Source organism: Haemaphysalis longicornis, unplaced genomic scaffold (genome assembly GCF_048455015.1).
Source record: "Haemaphysalis longicornis isolate Haplotype H1 unplaced genomic scaffold, Haemaphysalis longicornis Haplotype H1 scaffold_1, whole genome shotgun sequence".
NCBI lineage: Eukaryota > Metazoa > Arthropoda > Arachnida > Ixodida > Ixodidae > Haemaphysalis > Haemaphysalis longicornis.
Genome location: NW_027526203.1, coordinates 436008895 through 436036682, shown reverse-complemented (window position 1 = coordinate 436036682; position 27788 = coordinate 436008895).

Genomic DNA, 27788 nt, shown 5'->3' with positions numbered 1-27788 from the left:
TCTTGCAAGATAAAAACCAAACCCGCCGCGGTGGGTCAGTGGCTAAGGCGTTGCGCTGCTGAGCACGAGGTCTAAGGTTCGATTCCCGGCCGCGGCGGCCGCTTTTCTGATGGAGGCGAAAAGCAAAAACGCCCGTGTGTACGATATTTCGGCGCGCGTTAAAGATCCCCGGGTGGTCAAAGTTAATCCGGAGCCCTCCACTACAGCGCGCCTCATCACCTGCGTTGCGTCGGCGCGTTTAACCCTACAATCAGAAGATAAAACCCAAACAAGCAACTAGTAAATTCATCCATATTCGATATCCTGTTGGCTATTAGCCGATGAATCAGCTGTGAATTCGTTCAGGGCAGCAACAGAGACGTAAGTGCGGCTGCGGCAACCTGCTGCCCATGTTTTGACGCGAAAGAAACAAAACAGGCGCAAACTCAGTCTCATCACGCGCAGCGCCCTGGATCGCCCAGGACAGCGCGCGCGGCGCGAGCGGCGCCTCAGCATTTTCGGCGGCGCATCCGTGAAACGTGAATAGCATGCGGAGAAAGCCCCGAACAGTGCGGCCTAACGAGCGCCTCGAACGGAGTGTAAATTAAATTGACCGCTCTTGCGGCCACGGTGAAGATAGCGGTGCGGGGCCCGCCGCGCGAGTTATTTTCTTCTCCAGGATGTCGTATACAGTTAGCGTACTTCTGCGTGCCGACCGAGGAGTCCGCGTGTACACGATCACCGGAGCACAACTCTCGCGCACGCGGATAAAAGCGAGGCCGGTTCACGGTTCGGACGTGATGAGTGCCCAGGAGGTGCTCGACACGTACAAGGGGCGCGGGCCCGCTTCGCCCCCGGAGACGGATTGAGAACGTGGAACACGGAGGCATGACGGAGGCGATAAAGGCCTCGTGATCGCCGCCTTGGATGCCATTTTTTTCTCGCGCGCGCACGCGTGCTCCTCTAGCGGGGAGATACGGCACGCCTGGTCTTCGGCCGTTTCGTTTAACGAGCGGCCACGGCGCGCTCGTTCTTCCCTCGTCTTTCCCTCTCGAATCCGCCGTTATCTCACGCCGACGGTTCCTAGCCGCGGCCCGGCTCGAAACGGCCTCACGGAGTGTCGATGCCGCTATAACGCGTGTGCCAGACGGAGTTAAAGGGGACTTCGCATCGCCGCTGCCAGATCCTCACTCCCACGCCGGGGAGCGCGTATCTCTCCAGAAATGGGGAACACAATCAAATCAGAAGCTTTTCCTCCCTATTGAGATGTATGTCGGTGCCGGTAATAACCAGCGGCTTGCCGTGGAAATTACTTTCCGTCACGACATCGCCATCCGCGCACGAAATTCCCGCGCGTTGCATGAATTTCCAAGAAGCAGCGCGAGAACGTGCACCGACTTTCAAAATTGCCCCTCAGGATTGCTTTAAAGGCTACCTTTTCTTTTTGTTCCTCGTAGCTTACTGCAATGGAGATAGCTAACAGCGATGCGGCGCTGATCTTTTCGCCCGACTACCTGATCAGAAACTCATTGCTCAAGCTCCTGGGCAGTTTCAGTGGGCGCGTATACATATGCATGCCCGCAGAACACGCCGTTCGAAACGCTGAGTGCTCGGCCAACTCCAAGAGCTCATCCGGGTCGAAACCTTCCCCTGTATTATTACTTCTTTCGGCGCGAAACTTTCAGGATTCCCTATGAAATCAGTCGAAGTGTTCCTCCTCGCCACCGAAAGAAAGAATAAAAAGGAAATAGCGAAAAAAAAGCAATAAAGGACTGTCCAGCTCTTGCGTTTGAACATAGTCTATTTTCTTCTCATGTGGCTCCTATCATCAGGCGCCTTGATGTGAAGGAAACGGACTCTGCTCGGTTTCAGCGATCATTAAGAGGGCGTAATGGAATTCGGGAAATCGGAAGTGCCAGCGGTTTGTTCCGCTTACACATTATATGCTATGTACCACGTTAAGCAGTTTAGAGAAAGGTTTTCATTGTTGCTCCTCCGGTTTAAAGATGCGACTGGTTTGGAATAAACACATGAAATGGGGAATGCGCATATAGAACGTCAATGCAAGAAGGGAATAGCTTCGTTGTTCACTAATGGCGGGTTAATCAGTTTAGTAGCTCAAATTATTTCTGAAATGTCTACAGAATTATAGGTATAACATTGAAGCCCTGAGAATCGTATATTTTTAAGTAAGGCTGCTGTATTGCGGAACCGTTTCTTGAAGTTGTCTTCGCATGCATTTGTTCAGTAAATTATACAGAACGGGAAATGGGCTCAGGAAACCTCGAGTGAAAGCCCAGAAGTGGCTATTACGCAGGACGCAAAGCCGCCGGATGAGAGGGACGCCCGTGATTATAGAATGTTACGCACAGAAAAGGCTCACGTTTAAAAACTCAGAGAACAATACAAGTACGACTACGTGAACACAACCTGCTGTGAGAAAGCGATAACGCACAAGAGTTTGTACCGAGGCTGGAAAGCAAATATACGACCAAATTAGACTGGTGGGTCTTTCAGAATGCGTAAGCACCTCGTCCCTCCCGGCTCGGTGCGCACGCCTTGTGCCGGCTTCGGGATTCCGGAGTTTCTCGTGTGTCCCTCGTACATTGTGCCGACTGCGCTTAGCGCTGTAACCGGATCAGTGGTCACATTTGCTCAGCAGCATTGGCTGCCTGTAGCTCCTTTTGTATTCCAACAGCACTTCGCCGTCGTTATTCCCACCCCTTCCTCTCTTTTTCTACCGCCCTGCACTGGATGCACAGCGCAGTGGCGGGAGTCGCGGGACCCGTCGAGGAAGCGTGCGACCAAACCAAGGAGGTTAAAAAAAATTGCTTTTTTTAACCTCCTTGGACCAAACCGGCACGTCAGCAGAAGCAGGTGGCGATCCGCGATTCTAACTGCCGTTACCCTAGCAACGTCGTCAGCGTTTCTAATGCCGCCCTCGCTCTGTTGACGGATCGCCGCGTGTCGTTTGCTATGTGGACGGAGCGACGCGAAAATTTTGCCGCCCCGCCCCGCCGCGGTGGCTCAGTGGCTAAGGCGTTGCGCTGCTGAGCACAAGGTCGCGGGTTCGCTTCCCGGCCGCGGCGGCCGCTTTTCTGATGGAGGCGGAAAGCAAAAACGCCCGTGTGTACGAGATTTCGGCGCACGTTAAAGATCCCCAGGTGGTCAAAATTAATCCGGAGCCCTCCTCTACGGCGCGCCTCATCGCCTGCGTTGCGTCGGCGCGTTAAACCCCACAATCAATCAATCAAAATTTTGCCAACCTCTCCCATATATTACTTGCGCAATAAAAATGCTGTATAAAATATCTGTGGGTCTGTGTCACCACAAGCACCCGAATGAATAGTAGTTACGCCCAAGCGCTCAAGTTTGACGAAAAACGATGCCAGAAATGTGATTTGCCTCATAAGAGTGATGTGGGCGAAGAAAGAATAACAGGATGGATAGTTGGGCGAGTTGGTGTTGATTCATCTTGGAAACAGGCGCGGAAATACGTTGACTAAGAAGAGAAATACACAATACGACGCGCTACTAGCAACTGGCAACATTTATTAAAGAAACAGAAATATATAGGACGACCAACCGACATAATTCAACTGATTAAGACTTATACAGAGATTATCAATAAAAATTACCCCAGACATAAAAAATACAACCCATAATATGCTATCACCACACGTGTCGTCCCAGAAACGCCAACTCTGCTTCTTGCAGACTGACTGAAGGATGACTCACGCACATTGACCCCTCCCGGCTGATATTCCAAGCTTCTATTATCTTCCTTTGTGTTCTGCCCCTGTGTCCTGCCTGTGCCTGTGTTTTTTATGTCTGGGGTAATTTTTATTCGTAATCTCTGTATAAGTCTTAATCAGTTGAATTATGTCGGTTGGTCGTCCTATATATTTCTGTTTCGTTAATAAATGTTGCCAGTTGCTAGTAGCGCGTCGTCCTGTGTATTTCTCTTCTTAGTCAACGTATTTCCGCGCCTGTTTTCAAGACGAAGAAAGAATACCCGCGCGCGTATGGATCCCTCCCGCCCATCCTGCGCTCGCAAGCTTCGTAACGTTGGCTATTAATAACGCGCAGCGATTGCTCGGAGACGCGTGCCGGTGCTGCACTGCAAGCAATAAAATCACTTGCGTCATTCCTTACTAACGTCTTAGAGCAGTTACTTAAGGGAGATCAGCAGGTAGCACTAGAGGAAAAATGAGGGCGAAGTGAACCTATATAGCTAAACAAATGCGTGCTTCCCATGGTTGTAATAAAGAATTTTCTTTCATTATCAAGCAAATCAAAGCAGACTGCACTGTGGTAGTCATATAGAGCGAAATCTACCATGCTCGCTGCCACTGCACCCGATTGGCAAGTGCCTCGTCTGTAACTCACTCCGAGACCCGTCCTCCCTCTCTCTCATAACCCGCAACTCTCTTCGAGACACGGGCATTTACTCGAACATGTGTATTTCAACGCTCACAGCAGCGCAAAGCATGCTTTTTCGCCCCCTAGCCCTTGTGTGGCGACATTATTACCTCGTATGCTATAGTTCAATGGTTGTGATCAGAAACGGCCACGGCCGCAAACACTGCGCCAGCCGCGCGTGCATCACGGACAGTAGTAAAGAACTTCATTGAGCAAAGAAGTGGATGTAATAGACGACTTGGCGGTCTCTGCCCTGGAGACCAGTAGTTGCTCAGCGTCCAGATCAGCGCTGGTCGTCAGGCTCACCTAAAGCTCGGGAAGGTGAAGAGGGGAGGAAAGAGGTGGGGGAGAGAGAGAATTGCTTTATTGAGGTAAGGAGGCCAGATGCCCTGTGGGGAGATTGGTAAAAAGGTAGGGGAAAGAGCAGTTCAGCCGACGCTCACTGTTCACACAGTTCTCTGCACATTCATGCAAAGGCTCGCTGTTCATATGGGGTCACAGTTCACTCTTCTTTTTTTTTTTTTTTCACTTTTCACACATAAACCGGGAAGATGGAGCGTGTGTGGTGCACTCTAGGGGAGTCGGACAAGCTGCTACACCATTTTGAAGAGACCATTCTCAAGAGCGCATTCGGTAATCATTTCAAGGGTTGGTGGATCTTCCCGCACCCGGCGTATGTGTTAAGATTCGGTTGTATAGGTAGCGGGCTAAAAGCTGCGCACGGCCTCTCTCGAAGGCAGGAAAGAGCCAGATTAGATGAAATAAGTTTGGTGTGCCATCACAACCACAGTGTGGGCAGCGGTGGAGCTCGGACCCTGCAGGGGCTGTCCATTTGTAAATGACGTTAAGGGGTGTAGGCCGCATTAGCGTAGACTTTGTCCGCGAATATTTCCCCCGAGCGTGAAAGAGGTTTGAGAAGGTCGAGGAGAGCTGGGCTGTAACTTGTAAGAGCACCCGATGACCACATTGGTTAGGGCGGTAGGTTGAGAGTAAAATTTACATTCTGCGGGGTATTTGGTTGGATATGGGCGATGTGGCCAGGTGGGGTGAGGGAAAGTATTAGTGTGGATTTTACGGAGAAAGTTTCTTCGTGCTTGAATAGTTTGGGATGAGGAGGCGGGATGGATTGTCTAAGGGGGCGTAACGTCTTCGAAGCTGACTAGGGGCGGAGTGTCTGCAGCGTCCTCCGTACCCTGAGAAGAAAGGGCGCAGGCTTGCTGGTTAGCATAGTTACTGCCCGTCAGTGATAAGTGATCGGGAGTCCAAACAAGGTAAACGTTCTAAATGGGGGGGATAATGGCCGAGTAGCTGTATCGTCGTCGGGGCCACCTTACACTACAAAAAGCTACGACAGGCAGCCGGGTACGTAGACTGTGAGCACGACCGTGGACGTAGCTTGAGTGGTGGCCAGAGCTGTGACGAGTTCCTCGGCGACCCATGCATGGCGGGGGTGTTTAGGGAGTCGCAAGTGATGATCTTGCCCCCACACTGGGGGCGAGAGGGACGGGGTAAGGGCTTGTGTCTGCATGATATGTCATGGCGTTTGCCACATACCTTTTTGTGGGCTTGGCTATGAGACGTCAACCTGGGTGAAGCAAGGATCTTTGAGAGGATCAAGCCCCGTAGAGGTTTGGTGAGTCTGAGACGCTGGCTAGAGAGATGTCCCTCGATCAGCTCAGAAACGGCGTCATGGAATCCAAGACAGAGAAGACGTTCAATGGATGTGGGCCTGCGGAGGCTGAGAAATTGAATGTTTTTGGAATGAGTCGATCGAGGGCATTCAGATCCTCTTTAAGAAATGTAAAATGAGGGGTAACATAAGTGATTCTTGCCAAGCCAAATATACGAAGTGAGGGGCTGGGCCCAATGAGGTGCCCGTCAAGGATGACTCATAGAGGCTGGCGAATGTTTCCGAACAATTTTCGGGGGGAACTCTGAAGACCCACCAATATGCGTATTCGTTGACAACATCTGTGGCAGTTTAAAAAGCCCTTTCTAAATTTCCTGATGAACCCATGTCAGTTCATATGGTAATATTGTCTGTATAAAGGCATGGTATATGTCGGGAATGGCGTTGAGACTTGGGCTAGGCTGGGGACAGCGATCGTGAAAAGAAAAGAGCCGCGTAGGGTGCGATGCCTCTGTCTCGGGGGAGATTCGATATCCCCCACTGTGTGAATCGTGTGCCGTTGAGTGAGGAGGTCGGAGGCGTAGCTGTATGTCCGTGTATTACGCCGCAGCCGGTTTGAATTAGTCGATAGAGAATGGTCGAGTGTGAGGAATGGTTCAAAGCTCGTTTGAGGGCAAGTGGTTCTCACTTCCTGCCTTGTTATTCCCCCCGGACTATTCTCACATCATGGTGAAAGAAGCAGCCGAACCTGGAGTTTTTAGAGTTCCTAGCCGGACCTAACGGTCCGGCCGGACGTAAAATCATCGCTCTAACCGCCAGAAGGCGAGCGCAATCTAGGAGTAGTGAATCAGGTGGCGTTTGTGGGGTTAAATTAATGTTCAATTAATAGGGGTTAAATTAATGTACTTATTCCCCATACCGCAGCCATCCACCCTCAGCAACATGCAGTGCGAGCGTTGGCTTGCGGCGGGCTCCGTGTTTGCGGAGACAGACAAAGGCAGGAGGCGACAAGGTAAAACGCCGTGGGCACCACTTATTGAAGCGTGCAAATCAAATATATACCGCATACATAATAATAGTAGGCCATAACAACAACATTGGGAGCGAGGCATTAAACAACACTCTAGAGATTGAGATGGTTCAACACACCGACGGAATACCGGAGCAGCGGGGCGCCGATTGGCCTCCGAGCACGTAGGGAACGGCCGTATCCCACGCATTCCCCTGCTCCCGAAAGCTGCTGGCGGAAAAGTCCGCACACGATGAGACCCAGAAGTCAAGAGGCTGTCCCCTTGCTACAGCGAACTATAGAATTCTAGTTCACTTAGTTCACTACACCCTTGCCGTCCGACACCCCGGGACCCTTCGCGCATTGGTGGCGACAAAGGCAGGGAGGAAGAGGGGCAAAGCCACCAGCCCACCACGCTCGCTAAAGCGAACTCGCTCGCTGCTGGCGCGCGAGTGAGGCGCATTGCCTTCGCGGGGGAAAGCTAGCCAGAAGGGGTTCGCATGAAAGTTGCGATGACCACACGTTCAAGCTGATTGACAGTGTTCAAAGCACGCATGTCGATGCAGATTCAGATTTCGTCAATGTTGCGTCTCAGGAATGATTACCACCGGCGACAGCCATGGAGTAGATCCAGTCTCCAGCTCGATGATGCCTTCTGACGGTAGAACACCGAGTTATTTCCCCACAAGTGGGTACACCGCAAAGGGTGTGCGTATTACGGTTTATCTGCGGAGATGAATTTGTGCCTAAATATTTAAGTTTTCCGACTCCGTTGAAGAAGTTGGGGAACTATTCCACAATATACTTTTCTGCTAGGGGATCTTCCATTTGGTGTGTTTTTTGAATGATACCAAGGTTGCACGCTTCCGTAGAACTTACAAGTTGTATAGAATGTAGAGAAACAACAAAGAGTACTTGCTGGCTGCTCTTATCTTTGCACGTCACGTTGACGGAGTCTTCTTCAAGGAGCTGTAGAGTATACTATAGTTGCTTGGTAGGGGAACAACTTTACCGAAGTTCTCTCTAGTTTCCTCTGTGGCTCACACTTCTGGATGTCGTTCTCGCTGACAATTGACACTTGGTGACCTGTGTCTATCAGAGAGGTGACAGGAGCATTGTTGACCATGTCAACTGTCTTGAGGAAGCTTAATGGTGGCGATGTAGTTGTAACAAAAGCGAATTCTTCACTGCCTGAACTGCTGTCTTGGCCTATTGTTTCAACTGTATTTTTGTAGGACGAGACAGCTTGCCCAAACGATCGGCCCTATTGCAGGCTTTGCAGGCTTTGCCCCATGCAAGACTTTGCCCCATGCAAGACTTTGCCCCCTTGTAGCCATTTTACACAATCTGACCACATAATTTGGCGCTGAGAAGCACTTGAAGCATCGCATATCGCCGCAGACAAGACGATGTTTAGCGAGAATGATTTGGCTTTTGATTTCTTGTTCAGTCTCTACGAAGTTGCAGTGACCAGACAGCTGTCAAAGCCATGCGTAAAACGCATTTTGACTCACCTGCATTCTGCTATGCATGTCGGAAGCGATAGATGACGAATGGGTTGCAAAATGAGCGTTCAAGATTCTTTTCGAGTTGTACGCGGCTGTGGGCTATTCTTTCAAGGAATTGCCAGGGGGAGACCTGAAGGTATCGTGCAGTTTTCTGAAGGCATTTCTTACGTGCCTCGGTTGTTACGCTGCAGGCTACCAGGAAGTTTTCAAACGTTTCCACTCACTCTGCCCCCTCCAGGCCGATGGGTCAGTAGTCCCGGAGGCCAAAGTTTAGAAATTGTGGGGGCGCGTACGTCGTGTTGTGCTTCAGTTGTTGAGCATGGTTGCTGACATTCTTGCCGAAGATGTCCTGGCTCAGAAGTCGTAGAGATATTTTATGCAGCAAATTCTCCTTTTGGCACCATTGCGGTGTTTGCTGGGGTTTCCTTTTTGCCTGACCCAACTCAAAGCGTGCTTGGTGATTGCGCCGCCACGTTTGTTGGATTTAGCGTTTATCATACGTTTATTGTGTAATTACGCACAGCGCTTCATCGGACTTGTAATGCGCTGAATGCGTGGTGGCTACGCGTGGTGGCAACGATGGGAAACATTTGCACCCGAACAAATCAAACTGATCAAATTATCACCACTCAGGCAAGCATAAAGCGGCGATAGTGGTTGGGGGAGACTTCTATAGCAACTGCTTTAAATAACACCGCGTGAAATTGCTACACACTAACGGGCACTCATTTCTGTTTCCGCCCCGAGGAATGATCTCTGGCTAAGTTCACGTAGCCGCGGGACCATCGGCCCTTCCCTCTGAGCGTGGCGCGAAGTGGCGCGATCGAAGCACTCCCAGGCGGCTGTTTTTCTCCCTCGGGGCGCACTAGGGCGCTACTCCGTGGCTCCTACTCCCTCCCCCCTGTGCCCCGTGCATGCGCAGACGCGCCCAGCGCGACGGAACTCAATTACGCGCCTCGGAGCGATCACGTAATGACAGGATATCGACGCGCGCGCATGCGGCCCGCGCTGCGCAACTTTCTGGAGCCGCGCCGTGAACCGCACGAGCGTGCTCGAGGCGGGCTTCGCGAAGAGGCGATCGCGGCAAACAAAACAGAAACAATGGGCGCGGAAAGGAGAAAAATGGGCCTTTGTGCGGCCCGCGTTTCCCGCGCAAGATAAGCGCGCTCGAACTCGCTGCAGCCGCCTGTCGCGGAGCCCCTTCCTTCCGACACACCTCTTTCCAGTCACGATTGCGTAAAAAAAGCCAGCGCCGACGACAGGAGCTTTCCAGCGACAGCGCTGCTCGCTCCCACTCGCGGATCGCCGGGCTCTCTCTCGGGAGCCGCTAATTTGCATAGAGAAGGCGCTCGCCTTCGCCGGGGATGAAATCTCCTCCGCATCCTCCTTTTCCAACATCTAACCCTGCTTTCTCGTTTTTTTCTCCCCCATTTTGTTTGCCGTGAATGTTTATATTGACGCGGCAAAGACTGCATGCATAAAGTCGGACGATCTACAAACGTGCTCCGCCCGCAAATATGTGCATAGGGAATGTCGCGCTACAACACTGTAGATCTGTCGGTCTCATGCTGCCGTGGAGTGTTATAGGACGCTTCGGGCCATCAGGAGCATACAGAAAAACCTTCCTCGGCAATAACTGCTGCAGTAACAGGAAGACACGACCCTCCGTTAGTTCATTGCGCGTACCACGCGTATGATGATCAAGTATCACCTGGTGTCAGCGGCCCCGCCTACAGCGTTCCTAAAGACAGATGCAGCTAGGGCCTGAAGCCACGAAAACAAGCACGGCGAGAAACGACAAGGCAGGCCAACTAGCGCATGCTCACACACAAGGTATCGAAACCGCGCCTTATCCGCAGGCAGTCACCCGTGCAGTCACTGCGTTCCCGTTCTCCCGACAAACGTGTGTGCGAGTCTGTAGTGACATCGCCTCGTTGTAGTGCATGCATGTAACGACATACTCCACATTATTCCTCATTCCAGGGCAAGGTTTATTTAATGTGATCACGCGGTGTCAAGCTGAAAGTAGTTTTTGGTAGAACGTTTTTTAGCTTAATGACTCTTTATTGGGATTTTTAATGATATTTATCGGGACGAACACTTAATGACTCTTTATTGTGATTCGCCTGTGCCGCGAGAACGCGCGCACTGAACATTGTGTATTTTTGAAGACGAAGGAACGAAGTAGAGCTTCTTCCATTCTGCAAAAAGCCCTATAACGAAGAGAAACGGTGAAAATTGCAACGAATCCTTCAGATCACAAGTCACGTCTGCTGGAAAACTATCAGAGTGCTCAGATATATAGGCGTGGTGGCGGGCCTATTCAAGCTGGTATACGAAGGTGCTCTAGCTAAAACTGCCAAAGTGTCCCCAGCGCCAGTCTCCTAAAATAAAGGTTTCTTTTTTCAGCGGAGGGAGAGGTTGGGAAGTTTGTACAAAATATTAACTAGAAATTAAGTGGTAACACTTGTTACGAACATCTTTAAAGCTTAGTGTATGGCGTATGTGGAAACCGTGAAATGAGAGCAAACCTGTTTTTCTGTAAGGCCAGCCCATTTCCTGACATTCCTGCTAAACGCCTTATGTTTTAGTCATGCGTCGTGGGTCGCTGTTGAATCAGAGGCGAATCCAGAGTGACCTTTGAGGAGGAGGGTAAGGGGGGATTAATGAGGGCAAGGCCAGGTGGAGGAGGGGGAGACCACTTTCACCGTCCCTCCCTATTCGCTAATGTGTTGTATACGTTGGGTCTTCGAAGTCACAAAATAGTGTGAATCACTCGCCAACAAGAGCATTGTTCAGAGTCATACTCACATTCAGATTTACTATTAGTTCACAAAACAGTAGCTGCAGATCACGAATATGCAGACGAGTGCCGCGGAGTCGGATGTTGTAGTGAGACTCTAGGTTCAGAATACAAAGCTGGTGGTAAAATTTCCACGCAGAAAATGAAAGGTGTTATCAAAGACCCGTCGACATATTAAATATACGGTCAAACATTACATTTCATTTCAAATAAGCAAGAAAAATCACGCCAGAAAATAAATCATGGACTGCGCGCAAGAAAAAGGCCGAAATGCAAAAAGTGAAATGTGAGAGAAAACTCACAGACACAGCGAATGTTGAAAAAAAAGAAAAACACGTGGCAATACATGCACACACCAAACAACAAAGTTGTGGTGCACTTATCACTGGAAAAGGATGTCTGCGGGAATATCTAATGTTTTACAGGAAATTCAAGTATTTTATATTTAAATGTAAACCATTACTGTGGATTAAAAATTACTATTATATCCCTCTCTTTTATTTTTCGTGAAACGAAGTCAAGTATTCTTGGTAGTCATACACAGATAATTTTAAAAAAAGGCGCATAAAGGCGGTAAAAAAAAAAAAAACACTCATCAAGGAGGAAGTCCTGAGCGTCTCAAAATAGGTCGAAGCCTCCGAGGTCCGGAGGGCAAAGGAGAGAGGCCATTACACGCATGGACAGGCATCGCGGCCCATTGGAACGGCGCTGCAGCGCAAACTACGGGGACCGGACGGATGGAAGCGGTCACGTAACCAGATTCCTTGCCATGCATGCGTTGTATTCACTTCCCGCACTTAACGCTCAAACAGCTTCGAACGGCGCTTGAGGCACGTGAACAGTTTTTTTTTTTTTTTTCCTGCGTGTGGATTACTCATATTCAGAATGTCGTAACTTAGTACCGCAACCTTTTCCTTCCGAGTCTGTGCTTCCAACGCGTAACTTGACATACTTGATAGTTTGGACTGCGTCGTGCGTTTCAGTAAGCGCTCGTAAGGTTCAGCGACTGCTGAGCAAAGTCAGCGGAAACAAACGTTGATCCCTGCGCTCGCAGAGTCAGGTATAAGCGCGCAACCATTGACCGTAAAATTTAAAGACGGTTATGTTATAAGCTGCTAGCATGTTCTTGGCGTCGCTGCCCTCAAGTCGACTAGTGGATTGCGGCTTACAGAAATTGTACTTGAGTGGTGCGAGAGTCAAGGCCGCTGCCCAAACTTTGCTTCGAGGCTCTGTCGTGCTGCTCAGCGGCAGCCCTGTAGGGTGCGGTAAGCTTCGAGATGCGGCCACGGTTCGGCCAGTGACGACAGGTCCTACTGTCAGTATATGTATAATCAAGCGCACTTCATGTCTACTAATTAGAGTTTTGTGATAAGTTCGCAGCCCAGGCAAAAGGCACGCACCCACTTCATACCTGTCTAATTGTACTGGCTGACCAAGCATACGTGTCGATGTGTGCAGCACAAAGATGGCTGTTTCCCAACTGCCTCACTCAAATTTACCGCCTTCTTTCATTTTTGTTTTCCTGTTAGGGAAAAAGGTCCACGAGTTGCCCTCAGGTTCTTCTGGCAGATGTGACCGTTTGGGAAAAGGGACTAGGGCGTAAGGGGCTGCAATCTAAACCGTAAGCCCTCCCAAACATAATGCAGTCTCTTTAAACTGTTAATTAGCAGAACAAAGGAATCAAAAAATTAAAAAAAGCTTTCAGTCACATGTACTTGTATGTACGTGTCTTTACTGAAAACCGGTGCATTTACATTTACGTTAATCCAGGAAGTGGGTAGGCCCAGATCCGACCGATGTGTCTGCTTTTGTAACAAAAGCAGTTCAACAACAAAGAATGGTTGGTTGGAACTTGCATATGCCTTGTTTTGGTTTTAGTGCGACTACGCTTAAAGTACGCGGCATGCCGGAATAGAGAGGTAACATAAACCACCTGTTGTTTTGTATGTTTTTTGCGTGCACCTTGCATACTGCCCACGGATGCCTTCGTTTTATTTTTGTTGCTGTCGGGCAGTGTCCACCGTGTGGGGGGTTCGAACCAACGACCTCTGTTAAGTACGGGCAGTTCACTTAAAAAGCCCGAGGGCACCTAAGCGCTGTTATTGGTTATGAATACAAAAGCATGAATTGTCGACGAGCCCTACTCTGTGGGGAGGGGGCGCACATATGGGTGCTCATTGATATAGGAAAAAAGAGATTTTTCGAGGTCGGTATAAGGGTTGCAAGGAAGAGGGCAGGTAATGAGATCCTTAACCTGTGGTACAGGAGCGGGAATTTCGCTTTAAAGCGTAGTCTATTTGGTTAAGGGAAAAAGGTTTGTCCAGATCTGGTTGGGGGCCAGCGCGTCGCCCAACGCGTGCCTCTTCTGGAACGAGCATCAGGGAATAGTGCTTCGTTTGGCTCAGTCACCTCATTTTCTGTCCCCACGCTTGTACGAAGCACACCTACCGAAGGTGAAAGCAGTGGTGCGTGTTCTCGATTTCCTTAGTGCGTGTTCCCGGCTGTAGGCGGAGCGGCGCATTTTTTGTCAACCCTTCGGGCGCGCATTGGCTGACGCTACTGTAATGACAGGGCTAGCGCGTCGGCTCATTTGATGTTTTGACGCCCGTCCTGGCCACATGAGCAAGGCATGCTCGTGTCACTGGCTTCCGCGAGGGAGCCTGGCGGCCGCCGCTTACCATAAGCGCTGCGGTTGTGCTCGCCTGAGGGCGGCAAAGCACTGAGCAGGCAGCCCCGATAATTAGGCGCTGAACACCCTTTGGTCCAACACTGGACACCGCCGCACGAAGGCAGCGTGGCAGCCGCTAAAAAAATAAACAAAACAGGAAAGGAAGAAAGGAAGGGTCGCGAGCTTGGGTTTCATCTGCCTGACGAGCACAGTGCTTATACAGTGGTTCTGTGTCGACGCGTGCCGACCAAGCGGCGGTTGAACGAACAGCATGCAGGCTTCCTTTTAGGAGTCCTTGCGTTTCATCTGTCTTGTTTATTGCCACTCATTCGAGTCGGATGCGAGAAATGGTGTGGGCGTATCTGCAAATCAGGCAGCTTTGTTGCGTACTCCTTCGGGCAGTTGCTCTGTGGTCTCATTTTTCTTCCATAAAGAATATACACGCGTGTCGTGGAACCTTCAGATGCCATAAGTGGCTGCTCCTTCCTCCCATCGGGAGCTCACGAGAAGTCCTCCAACGCGCTGAAAGGCAAGAGATGGCTTCAATCGCTATTTTTGACAGGCAATAATAATGCTTTCTGAGAGGAGACTCACATTCCGGCAGTGTATCGTTGATTATAAACACCTCTTCAGCGGTTGAGACACCCATTGTTCCCGTTAGTTATAAGCCTTGGGCGACGTAAATTAGGACGTGGGTGGCGCAAGAGGGAAAGTTATCACCAATATCATGAGCACTGTTTTTGTTCCGACGGAGAATTTAGACTGCCAGTATTACTTATAAATTGATCTCGAGTGGGATTTGTAGCGGCAGGGTACAGCGGTAAAGTATACCAAATTCACTACGGAAATTATAAGACTGAAATGCGGGAGAGATGGTGATAAATCACCTTCTAAACCTGCGCAAATGACAAAAGATAGTTGAAGGAAACGGTTTAAGTATCTCAGCTTCAAGTCAAATAATTAGTGCACGCCCAGTTACCTCACAATAGGATGAGTTAGTTCCTTAAGACGTAACAAACAACATAAAAAATATTTAGAACACGCTATTCATATTGTACTGATATTGTAGTCGTATTGAAAAATATCAATTCATAGAACACCACTGCAGAATAATTCGTATACTAAAAGCGTACGGCACTCCCTTTTAAGCGAAGCTTATACCTCCGGGTACAAACCCAGGAAACGCCTGGCAGTGTCCGTCTGACCTTCAAGCTCAGCCAAGGTTAACCCGGTGCTTCACGCGGCTTAGCGGAGTGAAATCGTATAATCGCTCGCTAGTTCCAAGGGAGGAGTGACGAAAGGGGGTGTAGGGGGAAAGAGTAAGGGCATGTGCCGCCAGAAAATGTGTACGTTCACTTCGCCCTCTCGGCGTGAAAACCGAGCTATCGCTCGACAAAATTAGGCTTCACTCCATTCTGCGCGTTTACTGCGGGTTCGCGCTGGCGGCGCCGAGAATTGTCTGTGTGTTGCCTGTGGTGCAGTTGTAAATGCGGTAGTTCTGCTACAAAAGCGGCCGTCTGGCAGCCGCTTCGTTAGAACTGAGCTATCATTCGACAAACTTGGTTTAACCGCGCTTAACCAGCGAGACATTTATAGCTACGGTTTCATGTATGTATCGTGTCCGAGACGAAAAATTCTTTGTATAGGGATGCCCTCCATTAACGCTAGAAATAAATTAAATTTGCTCATACATTTCGCCTAAATCATGTGCCACCTCTATGTCGGGCGCTAAAAAGCTCCGCCGGTCATTCACCTCCACAGAGTGGAATGGCTCAATTTTTTTTATAATAAAATCGCTTTTCTTAATTATTTTACTGGAAGTTTAACATCGCAGTATGAACCAGAATACTCGAAGTGTATACCGACGGCAGAAAATGCTTTTCAGCGCAGGCGCGTGCCTCCCGCACAGATGCTGAGGAGGGCCTGGTATGTGAGAAAGGCGAAGATCGAGGTGCCTGGCGCAGAACCTCGAGGAGCACGACTGCAGAGACGCGGCATCTTTTGCCAGCTCTGCAACAATGTGGTGTGCAGGGGTGGAGATGGCAGCTGAGGCGCTTGAATGTAATGTTGGCTTGAACCAATTGGAGGAGGTACTTTTCATGCACCACGAACTCGGCTCATTTTTGTTTTTACACCAAAGCCAGATGGTTGCCAAGCGGCTCGCTAACAAGGTTTGTTTCACTGAACTTCCACAGCTATATACTGTTACCGGTCCCACAACCCTCACATCTACATCATTCTTGTCTGCGTGGAATTTTCATGCTGTCCCGTTGACTTGTGATAACGAGACTCTACTGAAACCTATGACTGCGTCTGTCAGATGAAATTATACTATTTTTCCGGATATTATTGATTTTCGCCTTTCTCATTAACGGAATGGCAGAGCTCGCACGCGCTGCTTAATAAAGCAAAGTGTTGCCCCAACATCCGGGAATGTACCGATTCACAGCTGAGCTCGTACCCCCGTCAAATTACTGCGCATCTTATGAGGAAATAGATTGGCCCTTCAACCCAGCACGTTAACTGCGGCACGCTTACCCACAAGCATATCAAGCCTCCTCGTCGCTGCACTATAGCATGCTGAAAACATTAACAACGAGTTTTATAGGGCTTCTTAGTGCAGCGACATTGAAAACGTTGTTGCCGACACTCTGTTTCGACTCTCTGCACCTGCAGCCACTCCATGCGCTGCAGACTTTGACTAAATTGCGATAAGAGGGCCATGCCTCCGCCGCCGCCTTTAAACTTTAGAAACGGCGGAGACAAGATTCATCACCAACGGCAATATTCTTAGCGTGCGCGGGGTGTTTGTGCTGCTTTACTTCGCATTTTTGGCGCAAGACACGTGGACGTGGGCAGGTGGACCATCAAATGGGCGTATTCGTTGCAAAGGTTTTGATTGCAGCGCTTCCGCTGCTTTCAGCGTGCCCCAAAAGACGATTTCGTTCTCCTTTCGATCAGGTTCCCGTCGGAGAAAAAAAATCGCATCCAATCCCGAGGGCAAATAAAGGAGATCGCGTGAGAGGCCGTTACGTTACCGCACGAAACAATCTGATCGGGCTCGGAGAAGAACGCAGACAAAGCTTGCTCGCCCGACTCAGGTGGCGAGTGTATTCTTTTGGGTGAGCGAGATATCCTGGGCCAAGCTTTGTCGCGTATACACGCACTGTCAGGATTCTTGACATACGGCGTATACAGGCGACGCAGCCGCGCGGACCCCTGCAGCGCTCGCAGCACTACGGCACGGTTTAGTGGCGGCGCGGATGCGCGCTGCAACCAGCGTCGCGATTACGGGAGGGCTTGCGCGACACGTTAGGGCCGCGAGAGCTGCTGCGCTGCAGATCACGCAAGTGTAGCGCGCCTGGTCTGGTCGCCCTCGATAAGCGAGCGCAGCCCGGGCCGTGACGAAGGCCGGCTTAGCTGCTCATCGCGGGAATACAACGCGGCCTGCTGCAGTGTCCCAGGCACCTTGAACGATGAAGCTGTTCGCGACGGAAAGTTAATTGTATTGGCCCATCGACTAATCCCCTAGGCCTCCGAAGGACAGGCGCGCGGTGCCCCTCCATCATCGCCGCGATATGGCGGAGAGGGGCTCTCCTCTGACGGCCTCGTAAATTGAGGCCCGGGCTGTTTCAGGGGACCGGGGTTTCGCGGACCCGGGAGCCCACCGCTGAGGGCACGGAAAGGCTGGATGTCCCGTCGTCTCAAAATTATGCGCGCCAGACACAAGGGAGTTGGATGAAGGGACATGTCACCCGCGAGGCTCTTCTCCGCGCTTCACCCAGGCGGTTGTTTTATTAAGTTTATTACGTCTGGACGGTTTTCTTTGTACTCTTCCCGATTTGTTTGCTTACTACGAGGCGATGATTTAATGAGCGGCGATGTCTTTATCTTCTCCAGAGTTTGGCGACCATGGCGAAGTAAGTGCGCCCCTGCCCACTTTCACTTCTCGCAGCTGTACATTATAGTATTATACTTTCGTTAAAATGAACTTGAAGGGAAGAGTGTATAGATCTGTTTTCTTTTTCAGAAGTGCCCTGAAAGTGACGCAGTAGCGACGCGGAAGGCTGTCTTGGTTGCTCTGGGTAGATTGACACTACGAGGAACGAGCATGTTTCTTGTGTTTGTACTTGGATTAATACAGCTTTCGCTCTAATACCATCTATAATGCGCACAGTGAGGGCGCTTGGTCGCCTACAAGTTTCCACTCATCAGCTTAGTTTTCGAGGACCGGATTCTCAAAGCGGATTAGTACACATAAGTGAACGCTGTCTTTGTACCGAAATTCTCTATGAATCCGGAACCAGCTCCATTTCAAAGAACGTCGGGAAATCATGGTTGCGTTTAACAGCAGCTGTATATTCGGATTGCAGCACAATTCTATTCAGGCGGTAAGCTCCTCAAACCGATTTATGGTTTCTGACGTATATACCTTCAAGAACCCCCGTAACGAAGTTCTTAGTGAGGAGACGGTTTTTTTTTCAGCCTTCCCACCCCAGCTCAAACTCCTCTCTCAGTTTTGCGACAGGCCATCTCGGTGCACACGGCACAGCGATATTACGCCGTGGTGCGAGACGAAAGTGCGAAGGCAGACTTTTCTGTTTTCCACCCATTCGCCAATGAATTGGTTGATTGATTGTAAGGTTTAACGCGCCGGCGCAACGCAGGCGATGAGGCGCAGGGCTACGGATTAATTTTGACCACCGGGGGATCCTTAACGTGCGCCGAAATCTCGTACACACGGGCGTCTTTGCTTTTCGCCTCTATCAGAAAAGCGACCGCCGCGGCCGGGAATCGAACCCGTGACCTCGTGCTCAGCAGCGCAACGCCTTAGCCACTGAGCCACCGCTGCGAGTCCATTCGCCAATGAGGATTTTCTAAACACTGTAAAGTTCCCGCTTGCCTCCTCAGCATTTCCTCAACCCCCGCTCCATACGCTATCAGACACTGTGAGCAAGAATGAGGTATATAAAGCAAGAGGAAAGTTCCCCCTCGAACGGAAGGTGGTATCTTGATGCACCCTCTTGCCGCACGCAGGCACGCATCGACGGACTTTCGGCTAAGAGCGGGCGTGGTGAAACCTCGTTGATAAGTTCCTGTTTGATGCGGGCTCTCAGCTCTCACTTTCCAAATTACCAGTCCCGTCCGGCCGCGCAGTTGTTGTTTCACGTCTTTCTCCACTTGATTTTCCCCTGGGGGGTGAAATTGAAAGAAAGAAAGACCAAAAATAAAAAGAAAATAAGGGCAGGGAAAAGGATGAAACGAGGCCAAGGCGGGAGCTTGCCAGTCGTTACGTTGTTACGTTGGCCGTTGCCGTTGGTTACGTCAAAAACTGCGATAGTCCATAGTTTTCCCCCTGTAGTCGTCAGTCAGAAACTGTACCGCCTTTTCGCTCTCCATGTACAGCATTATTTCTACGAGTGAGGGTTTAGTGTCCGGGGCAAGGGTAACACTGCCGATGGAAATGGCAAGGACGGGTAAGGTGTCGACAACGTCAATGGGTCGGCCGAAAGCGTACCAGAGGATGAGGATACTTTGACACGAATGGGAGCCCACGTCACTTGTAGTCAGTGCATGTCGCGGGATGGTGGACTGGTCCCGGTGACAAATCCAGACCAGTAGTCCACCGGCACGACTGCGTGCATGGGGCAATGGTGCGTCGTGCCGGTCGTACCTGCAGGCGCTGCACTTTTCCGATCTTCATTTTAAGTTTCTGATCTGCGGTACCGCTTCCGAGAACGCAGAGCGCTTCAGACATGGATGTCGCTGATCTGAACAAAGCGAAGACGACGAGAGCACTGATTTTTCTTATTATCAAATAACTAGTACTACAAAAAATGTTTTTTTTTTCTGTACCAAGCGTTGTACATCTGCTCTCACTACGATGATTAGCCAGTTCTCAGTGCTCCTGAAAAACAGACAGCATTAAATAAAACAATGTAAGCGTTATTCAGCGTACGCCCACTGAATACCAAAGTTCGTTTTCTTTGTTTGTTACACGCAAAATACATTTTTGAGGCGTTTTTCTTCTCTCCTTCCACTCACGTTATGTTCAGCTGTACAACCCCCCCCCCCTTTTTTTTTTTTTTGTTTCGTGGGTCCGCCCAACGTTACTAGAATAAGCTGGGTCCGCCCTCAGTCTTGCGCATGCCGCTGGTAGGCACGTATGAAGGGACATGTCACCCGCGAGGCTCTTCTCCGCGCTTCACCCAGGCGGTTGTTTTATTAAGTTTATTACGTCTGGACGGTTTTCTTTGTACTCTTCCCGATTTGTTTGCTTACTACGAGGCGATGATTTAATGAGCGGCGATGTCTTTATCTTCTCCAGAGTTTGGCGACCATGGCGAAGTAAGTGCGCCCCTGCCCACTTTCACTTCTCGCAGCTGTACATTATAGTATTATACTTTCGTTAAAATGAACTTGAAGGGAAGAGTGTATAGATCTGTTTTCTTTTTCAGAAGTGCCCTGAAAGTGACGCAGTAGCGACGCGGAAGGCTGTCTTGGTTGCTCTGGGTAGATTGACACTACGAGGAACGAGCATGTTTCTTGTGTTTGTACTTGGATTAATACAGCTTTCGCTCTAATACCATCTATAATGCGCACAGTGAGGGCGCTTGGTCGCCTACAAGTTTCCACTCATCAGCTTAGTTTTCGAGGACCGGATTCTCAAAGCGGATTAGTACACATAAGTGAACGCTGTCTTTGTACCGAAATTCTCTATGAATCCGGAACCAGCTCCATTTCAAAGAACGTCGGGAAATCATGGTTGCGTTTAACAGCAGCTGTATATTCGGATTGCAGCACAATTCTATTCAGGCGGTAAGCTCCTCAAACCGATTTATGGTTTCTGACGTATATACCTTCAAGAACCCCCGTAACGAAGTTCTTAGTGAGGAGACGGTTTTTTTTTCAGCCTTCCCACCCCAGCTCAAACTCCTCTCTCAGTTTTGCGACAGGCCATCTCGGTGCACACGGCACAGCGATATTACGCCGTGGTGCGAGACGAAAGTGCGAAGGCAGACTTTTCTGTTTTCCACCCATTCGCCAATGAATTGGTTGATTGATTGTAAGGTTTAACGCGCCGGCGCAACGCAGGCGATGAGGCGCAGGGCTACGGATTAATTTTGACCACCGGGGGATCCTTAACGTGCGCCGAAATCTCGTACACACGGGCGTCTTTGCTTTTCGCCTCTATCAGAAAAGCGACCGCCGCGGCCGGGAATCGAACCCGTGACCTCGTGCTCAGCAGCGCAACGCCTTAGCCACTGAGCCACCGCTGCGAGTCCATTCGCCAATGAGGATTTTCTAAACACTGTAAAGTTCCCGCTTGCCTCCTCAGCATTTCCTCAACCCCCGCTCCATACGCTATCAGACACTGTGAGCAAGAATGAGGTATATAAAGCAAGAGGAAAGTTCCCCCTCGAACGGAAGGTGGTATCTTGATGCACCCTCTTGCCGCACGCAGGCACGCATCGACGGACTTTCGGCTAAGAGCGGGCGTGGTGAAACCTCGTTGATAAGTTCCTGTTTGATGCGGGCTCTCAGCTCTCACTTTCCAAATTACCAGTCCCGTCCGGCCGCGCAGTTGTTGTTTCACGTCTTTCTCCACTTGATTTTCCCCTGGGGGGTGAAATTGAAAGAAAGAAAGACCAAAAATAAAAAGAAAATAAGGGCAGGGAAAAGGATGAAACGAGGCCAAGGCGGGAGCTTGCCAGTCGTTACGTTGTTACGTTGGCCGTTGCCGTTGGTTACGTCAAAAACTGCGATAGTCCATAGTTTTCCCACTGTAGTCGTCAGTCAGAAACTGTACCGCCTTTTCGCTCTCCATGTACAGCATTATTTCTACGAGTGAGGGTTTAGTGTCCGGGGCAAGGGTAACACTGCCGATGGAAATGGCAAGGACGGGTAAGGTGTCGACAACGTCAATGGGTCGGCCGAAAGCGTACCAGAGGATGAGGATACTTTGACACGAATGGGAGCCCACGTCACTTGTAGTCAGTGCATGTCGCGGGATGGTGGACTGGTCCCGGTGACAAATCCAGACCAGTAGTCCACCGGCACGACTGCGTGCATGGGGCAATGGTGCGTCGTGCCGGTCGTACCTGCAGGCGCTGCACTTTTCCGATCTTCATTTTAAGTTTCTGATCTGCGGTACCGCTTCCGAGAACGCAGAGCGCTTCAGACATGGATGTCGCTGATCTGAACAAAGCGAAGACGACGAGAGCACTGATTTTTCTTATTATCAAATAACTAGTACTACAAAAAATGTTTTTTTTTTCTGTACCAAGCGTTGTACATCTGCTCTCACTACGATGATTAGCCAGTTCTCAGTGCTCCTGAAAAACAGACAGCATTAAATAAAACAATGTAAGCGTTATTCAGCGTACGCCCACTGAATACCAAAGTTCGTTTTCTTTGTTTGTTACACGCAAAATACATTTTTGAGGCGTTTTTCTTCTCTCCTTCCACTCACGTTATGTTCAGCTGTACAACCCCCCCCCCCCCTTTTTTTTTTTTTGTTTCGTGGGTCCGCCCAACGTTACTAGAATAAGCTGGGTCCGCCCTCAGTCTTGCGCATGCCGCTGGTAGGCACGTTAATAGTTGCGCTTCGTCCTTTTCGGGCTTCTGTTTGTTTGCCACGCTTGGATCAGTCAGTAACGATGCAAAACTAACTACGGCCCCTTCGTAGCATTTCTAAGCTCAGACGCCCCAAATGATCCGGAGCCTCCCTGGAAGGCCGAAATAGAATTTCGAACTGCACTTCAAGTTCAACGACACAGCTTTCGGCTCTGCGTCGGCAAGCCTGCGCGGATGTTTGCAGTGAGTAGGTGCGGGATGGGAGGGTATACGGACACAAGGATTTAGCAGCGGCCAGGTTCTCTTCTCTCTCTGTGAAGCACGAAGGATATATCCCGGGTGTCTCCTGCGCGTCCTGGTGGTCTGCTTGGTCAGTCAAGAGTGTGCAGCGATCTGTGCCGTCAGCCGGGGCAAATTAAGTGGCATGCGTGAAACGGCCCCGACGCGAGGCCCACGCACGCATGCACGCAGGCGCGGCGGCGGTGGCGGCGGCGGCAGAAACGAACCAGTGCGTGATGAATGGCCGCGAGCCTGTTGCCACGAGGGCGGCTTCTCGTAAGAACGGTCGCTCCCGACGGGCGCCGGCATCGCTCACGGAGTGCCGCCGCCAAGCGCCGGACCGGACGCTGTGGCGCCGAAGACATGCATATGAACTGCACGCCGCAATGCTGCCGAGTAGAGCCGTTCGATCCCTGGTGCTTCGCAAGAAATATCGCCGCCATTGGTTCCATTCCAACCAGGCCATTCAAATGCATTCTCAACGCCCACTGCCGTTTCGAGGAACTGTGCGAGATGCGGTGGCCCTGCCACTGAGTAGCAGGAGCATTCTTTAATTTTTATTTTGTTTTGAAAGTACACTGTTGTGAGCAGCATGAAACTGGGGTATGCTCACTAAGGTGCCGGGGTCTCTTGCAACGTCCGTTCCTGTGCAGGCCAGGAAACGTCAATTTCTGTTTGTGCATTTGATTATATTTGATATTAACCTTTATATGCGCATGTCTTTTCGTTGAATTTCTAGCATATTGTCTGGTGAATTCAGCAAAAATATGTGTCAACGTATCCCCATTTTAAATTCCGTCCCTCTTCACTGATGGTGAACTTGCTTGATTGTCAAATCAACCCCTTCCATCCCGGTGTGATCAGCCATAGTCCGCACAATACGCGGAACAGTTCATAGCGCATATTTGGTGTACTCCAACTTTCCCCCACATCGTCAACTGTATATGTCACTCCTGGCTGTCGGATGGCGTAGGGACTCCCAAATGGCGTTCCCTGAGGGCAAGCAACTACGGTAATCCGCGGAAATATTATTTTCTTCCCACTGAACACCTCTGCCGATTCAAAACATCGTGCACCCCTCCGTCTAACGACGGCGATGGTTGAACGCGAAGCTTTCTCGTGATGGATTCTTTGGTTGGCCAACCCCACACTGTAAGTGTGCGCTACTCTGGAGATACGCACCACTTATCTAGAATACTCACAGCAACTCTCAGGTGTGCACTCCGTTGGCCTAACGTTTGGGTTTAGGGCGTACGGCGCGAATCGGTACTCGCTGCTCGGCGTTCACTTCGACCATGTCGAAATGGAGCAGGAAAGAGAATTTCTTTCTTTCCTGTACCTCTGTACCGAGCAGTGCGCTCTGCAGGCCGAGGACAGGATGTTTTGTCCAGGGTGAAAGCTATGGTAATCCCAGCCTCTGTGAAAACGTTATTTTTTAAATTGCACACCAGCACACTCCCTGTGAAAACATGGATGGAAGAGCGAGGTCTTTTTGTTGCTTGGAACAACTTGTGCGTTCTTTGTCAAAAATCTGAAACTACAGAACATGTCTTTATAGACTGTTGGGATGCCATTTTCTTTTGGGACGTCCTCATGAGAACCCTAAAGAAGGAGTATCCGGTGACACCCTATGGAATCAGGTTCCTAAGTGTAAACGATGAAGACGATGTACCGCATGATATGATTATGCCTTTGCGATTGTATAGTATCTGGCGCTCTCGAATGGCGGTGCGCCATGCGGATGTCAATGCGCAAACTGTGAGCGCGTATTTCAGGGAAAAAGTGAACTGTCTGTGCGAGTTGTACAAAGTGGAAAATCCTGACGCGGGAATTTTGCCAGTGCTTCAAAAATTGACATCATTTGATGTTTATAATAGTTTCCACCAACAAAAACATGGCAGGCGCTTTTTATTACATCGTTGACTTGTAGAAATCTAAAAAAAGGAAATAAAGACAAAAAAAATGTCGAAATGGAGCAATCGGATAGACGCCGGCTTCATAACGCGAGGCACCTATATGTTCGATTCCGGCCACGGGAAGCGTTTTTCAAGCTCACCCATTATCGATCATCATCAGCATCGTCAGAGAAAGTTGGCTTTCCTGCGGGGTGTATTGGCGTACAACGGCATCAGTCACGACACTTTAGCTTCGCTTTAAATATTGGCTTTCCCGCAAAACATGCTCTTTTTTCTGATTTTGCGACACGCACTACAAAGTTGGCATCATCGCTCAACTTCAAAGCTGTGCGGTAAAAGCAAACACTCAATAGGCATGCATAAACCAACGTTACTAGAATAAACGGAGTGGAACACCAGCGAAATTCAAGCGGGCACTCATGAACAGGCGTAAAAAAGGGGAATATCGGTACAAAATTTTCAAAATTTTCATCCCTCGCCCTGAGCGTCGTCCCCTCCCTCCCCCTCTCCCCCACCCCCTTTCCCAGTTTTTTTTTTACCTGCCGCACTTGTGGACGCCACCACGAAGACTTGCATCGTGTACCACTTGTCCCTATTAAACGACCGAATGGTGAAAATCAGGTGATGAACGCTACCTGATTCCTCAATCTCTGCGGAAGCTGTTAATTGGGCCCGTTGGACAATCTATGAAGCCGAAGTAAAGCCTTCCTTGCACTGAGTATACACAAAGGTGTGCGACCTTTGTGCTGTGTATTTACGTTCCAATGGATGAGTGTTTCAGAACACACCCTGGCGGTATATGTTACCGTATATAAGTTACGGTACACATACCGACGGCATCACGGTTGCCGTCGGTATGTGTACTGTAGTGTGGACATTTCGGTTTCTTTCTAATAGATTTACTCTATTGCATGCAGGTGTTGTAAGTGTATATACACTGTCAACATTGGGTTATTTTATGCTCGTGTCACTCGTGTATATAGTAGACAGTATAATAGGGTGGGTAAAATCTACGAACTAAGATATATAATAGTCCCTTTTCTCTCCCGAACTTTCTGACAGCCTTTAAAGCTTGCACATAATACCTCGGAAAAAATGTATCGGAGCGCAGTGGTCATATTCCCACTTTGGAAACGGTGGAGTCATTGCTCCATCGATAGCTTTTTCAATTCAAGGGGATAGCTAGAGGACTTGCCCAAACATTTCTTTCCTCCATGCATGCATATAAATATTGTGACTACATGAACAACGACGAAATTTCCGCTTTTTGTGCATGCAGTTTTTAAGAAATAAGTGAGAAAATTAAGAGACGAACTCACCTTGAAACTCGAAGGAAATAAATAGGAATTAAATGCACCTAAAGGACACTTCATGCAGGTACCTATATGAGTCATTTGCGTTCGAAACCGCGGTACATGCCACTTCGTATCCGCCAAAATCTAGTTCTACCGGCATCGGTGGAGTCATAAATGTCGAGGTAAAACCTTATTTGTGCACTCGATTTATCGTGTCCCTACAAAATGTCGTGGACAGGACTCGTTTCCTAAAATTCGGCTTCCTAAATATGGTTCGTCGATCCAGCTCGTCGCGACGCGCTCATGTACGAGTTCCTAACCGTCGAGCGCACAGCACCGACCGGCGAGTTCGGTCGTTCGAGAGCCTGCCAGCGACAGTCTGCATGCGGCGATCGACTCGCTCCTCAAAAACCGCTGCTGCCATGGCAGCCGCGAGCTTTCACCCCTGCTACCCTACCCCTGCTATGATCAGCAAACGTTCCCCCGCGTCGCCCCGAGCGCGACGGAAAGATCCTCCCTCCCCCAAAATTCCGCGCTGCGTTTCGTGCGCATTTCGCAGCGTTTCTACCTAAACATCGGCGGGCAGCGGCCAGGCAAAGGGCGGCGGGCTTTCCGCGCAGACGGACCCCATGCGGGGAGCTTTTCCTCCCGGGAGGGGCAGCGCCCGCTTTCGCTCGCCGAGTCTCCCCGCGGGCGGCCGCGCACGATGACGTGGGCCCTCCGAGATCAAACGACCGCTGCCACGCCACCGCTGTGCACGTAGCTCGGCCCGGCTCCGGGTCCCGTTGATTGGGCGCTCTCTCGGCCGACCTGCCCTGCCCGCCCGAGATGACTGCTCGCCGCGGCGGCCGTACGGCGGAAGAAACAAAGCTCAAATGCGCATGCCTCTGGAGAAGTCGGAGACTCCGATGTGGGCGAGGAGTGGATGGCGGCCTGCTGTCAGGCGCATCTTCGTTCGTTGTGCGCGGTGCAGTTCCACTTGCGTTACGCCCCCTAGCAAGGACAAATTTAGTAACCAGCTGTTGTCGAAATATATATATTTTGGAACCGAGGAATAAATAAAATAAGACATAGGTGGATGGCCTCTCATTTAAGAAAGCACCCGCCGCGGTGGCTCGGTGGCTAAGGCGTTGTGCTGCTGAGCCCAAGGACGCGGGTTGGATCCCGGCCGCGGATGCTGCTTTTCTGATAGAGGCGAAAAGCGAAAACGACAGTGTGCCGAGATTTCGGCGCATGTTAAAGGTCCCCAGGTGGTCAACATTAATCTGGAACCCTCCACTACGGCGCGCCTCATCTCCCAAGTGCAGCTTCGGCGCGTTGAACCCCACAACGAATAAATCATCTAAGAAAGCCGTGGGCTATAGCCGCTGTTCTATCTGAGACGAGATGATAATAGCTGTGTGGGAATGGTTCTTCCGAGTAAAGATGTATTCTCGGAGAGTGCCACGGTATGACGCTCTTTTCGTAACCCGTTTCTATCTCCCCCCCCCCAACACGCTCGCTTGAAATAACCGCTTTGTGACTAGTTTCAATAGAGAAGGACCCTTACCCAGTGTCGTCGCTAAGAAGGGGGGGGGGGGGGTAGGAGGGCCTGGGCCCCGGGTACCAGCCCCTCGGTAAGCGGGAGGGGGTGCCACTTGTGAATCTGTAATGTGTGAAGTGGACGACTTCAACAACAACAAAACCGCAGCTTTGGCCTGCC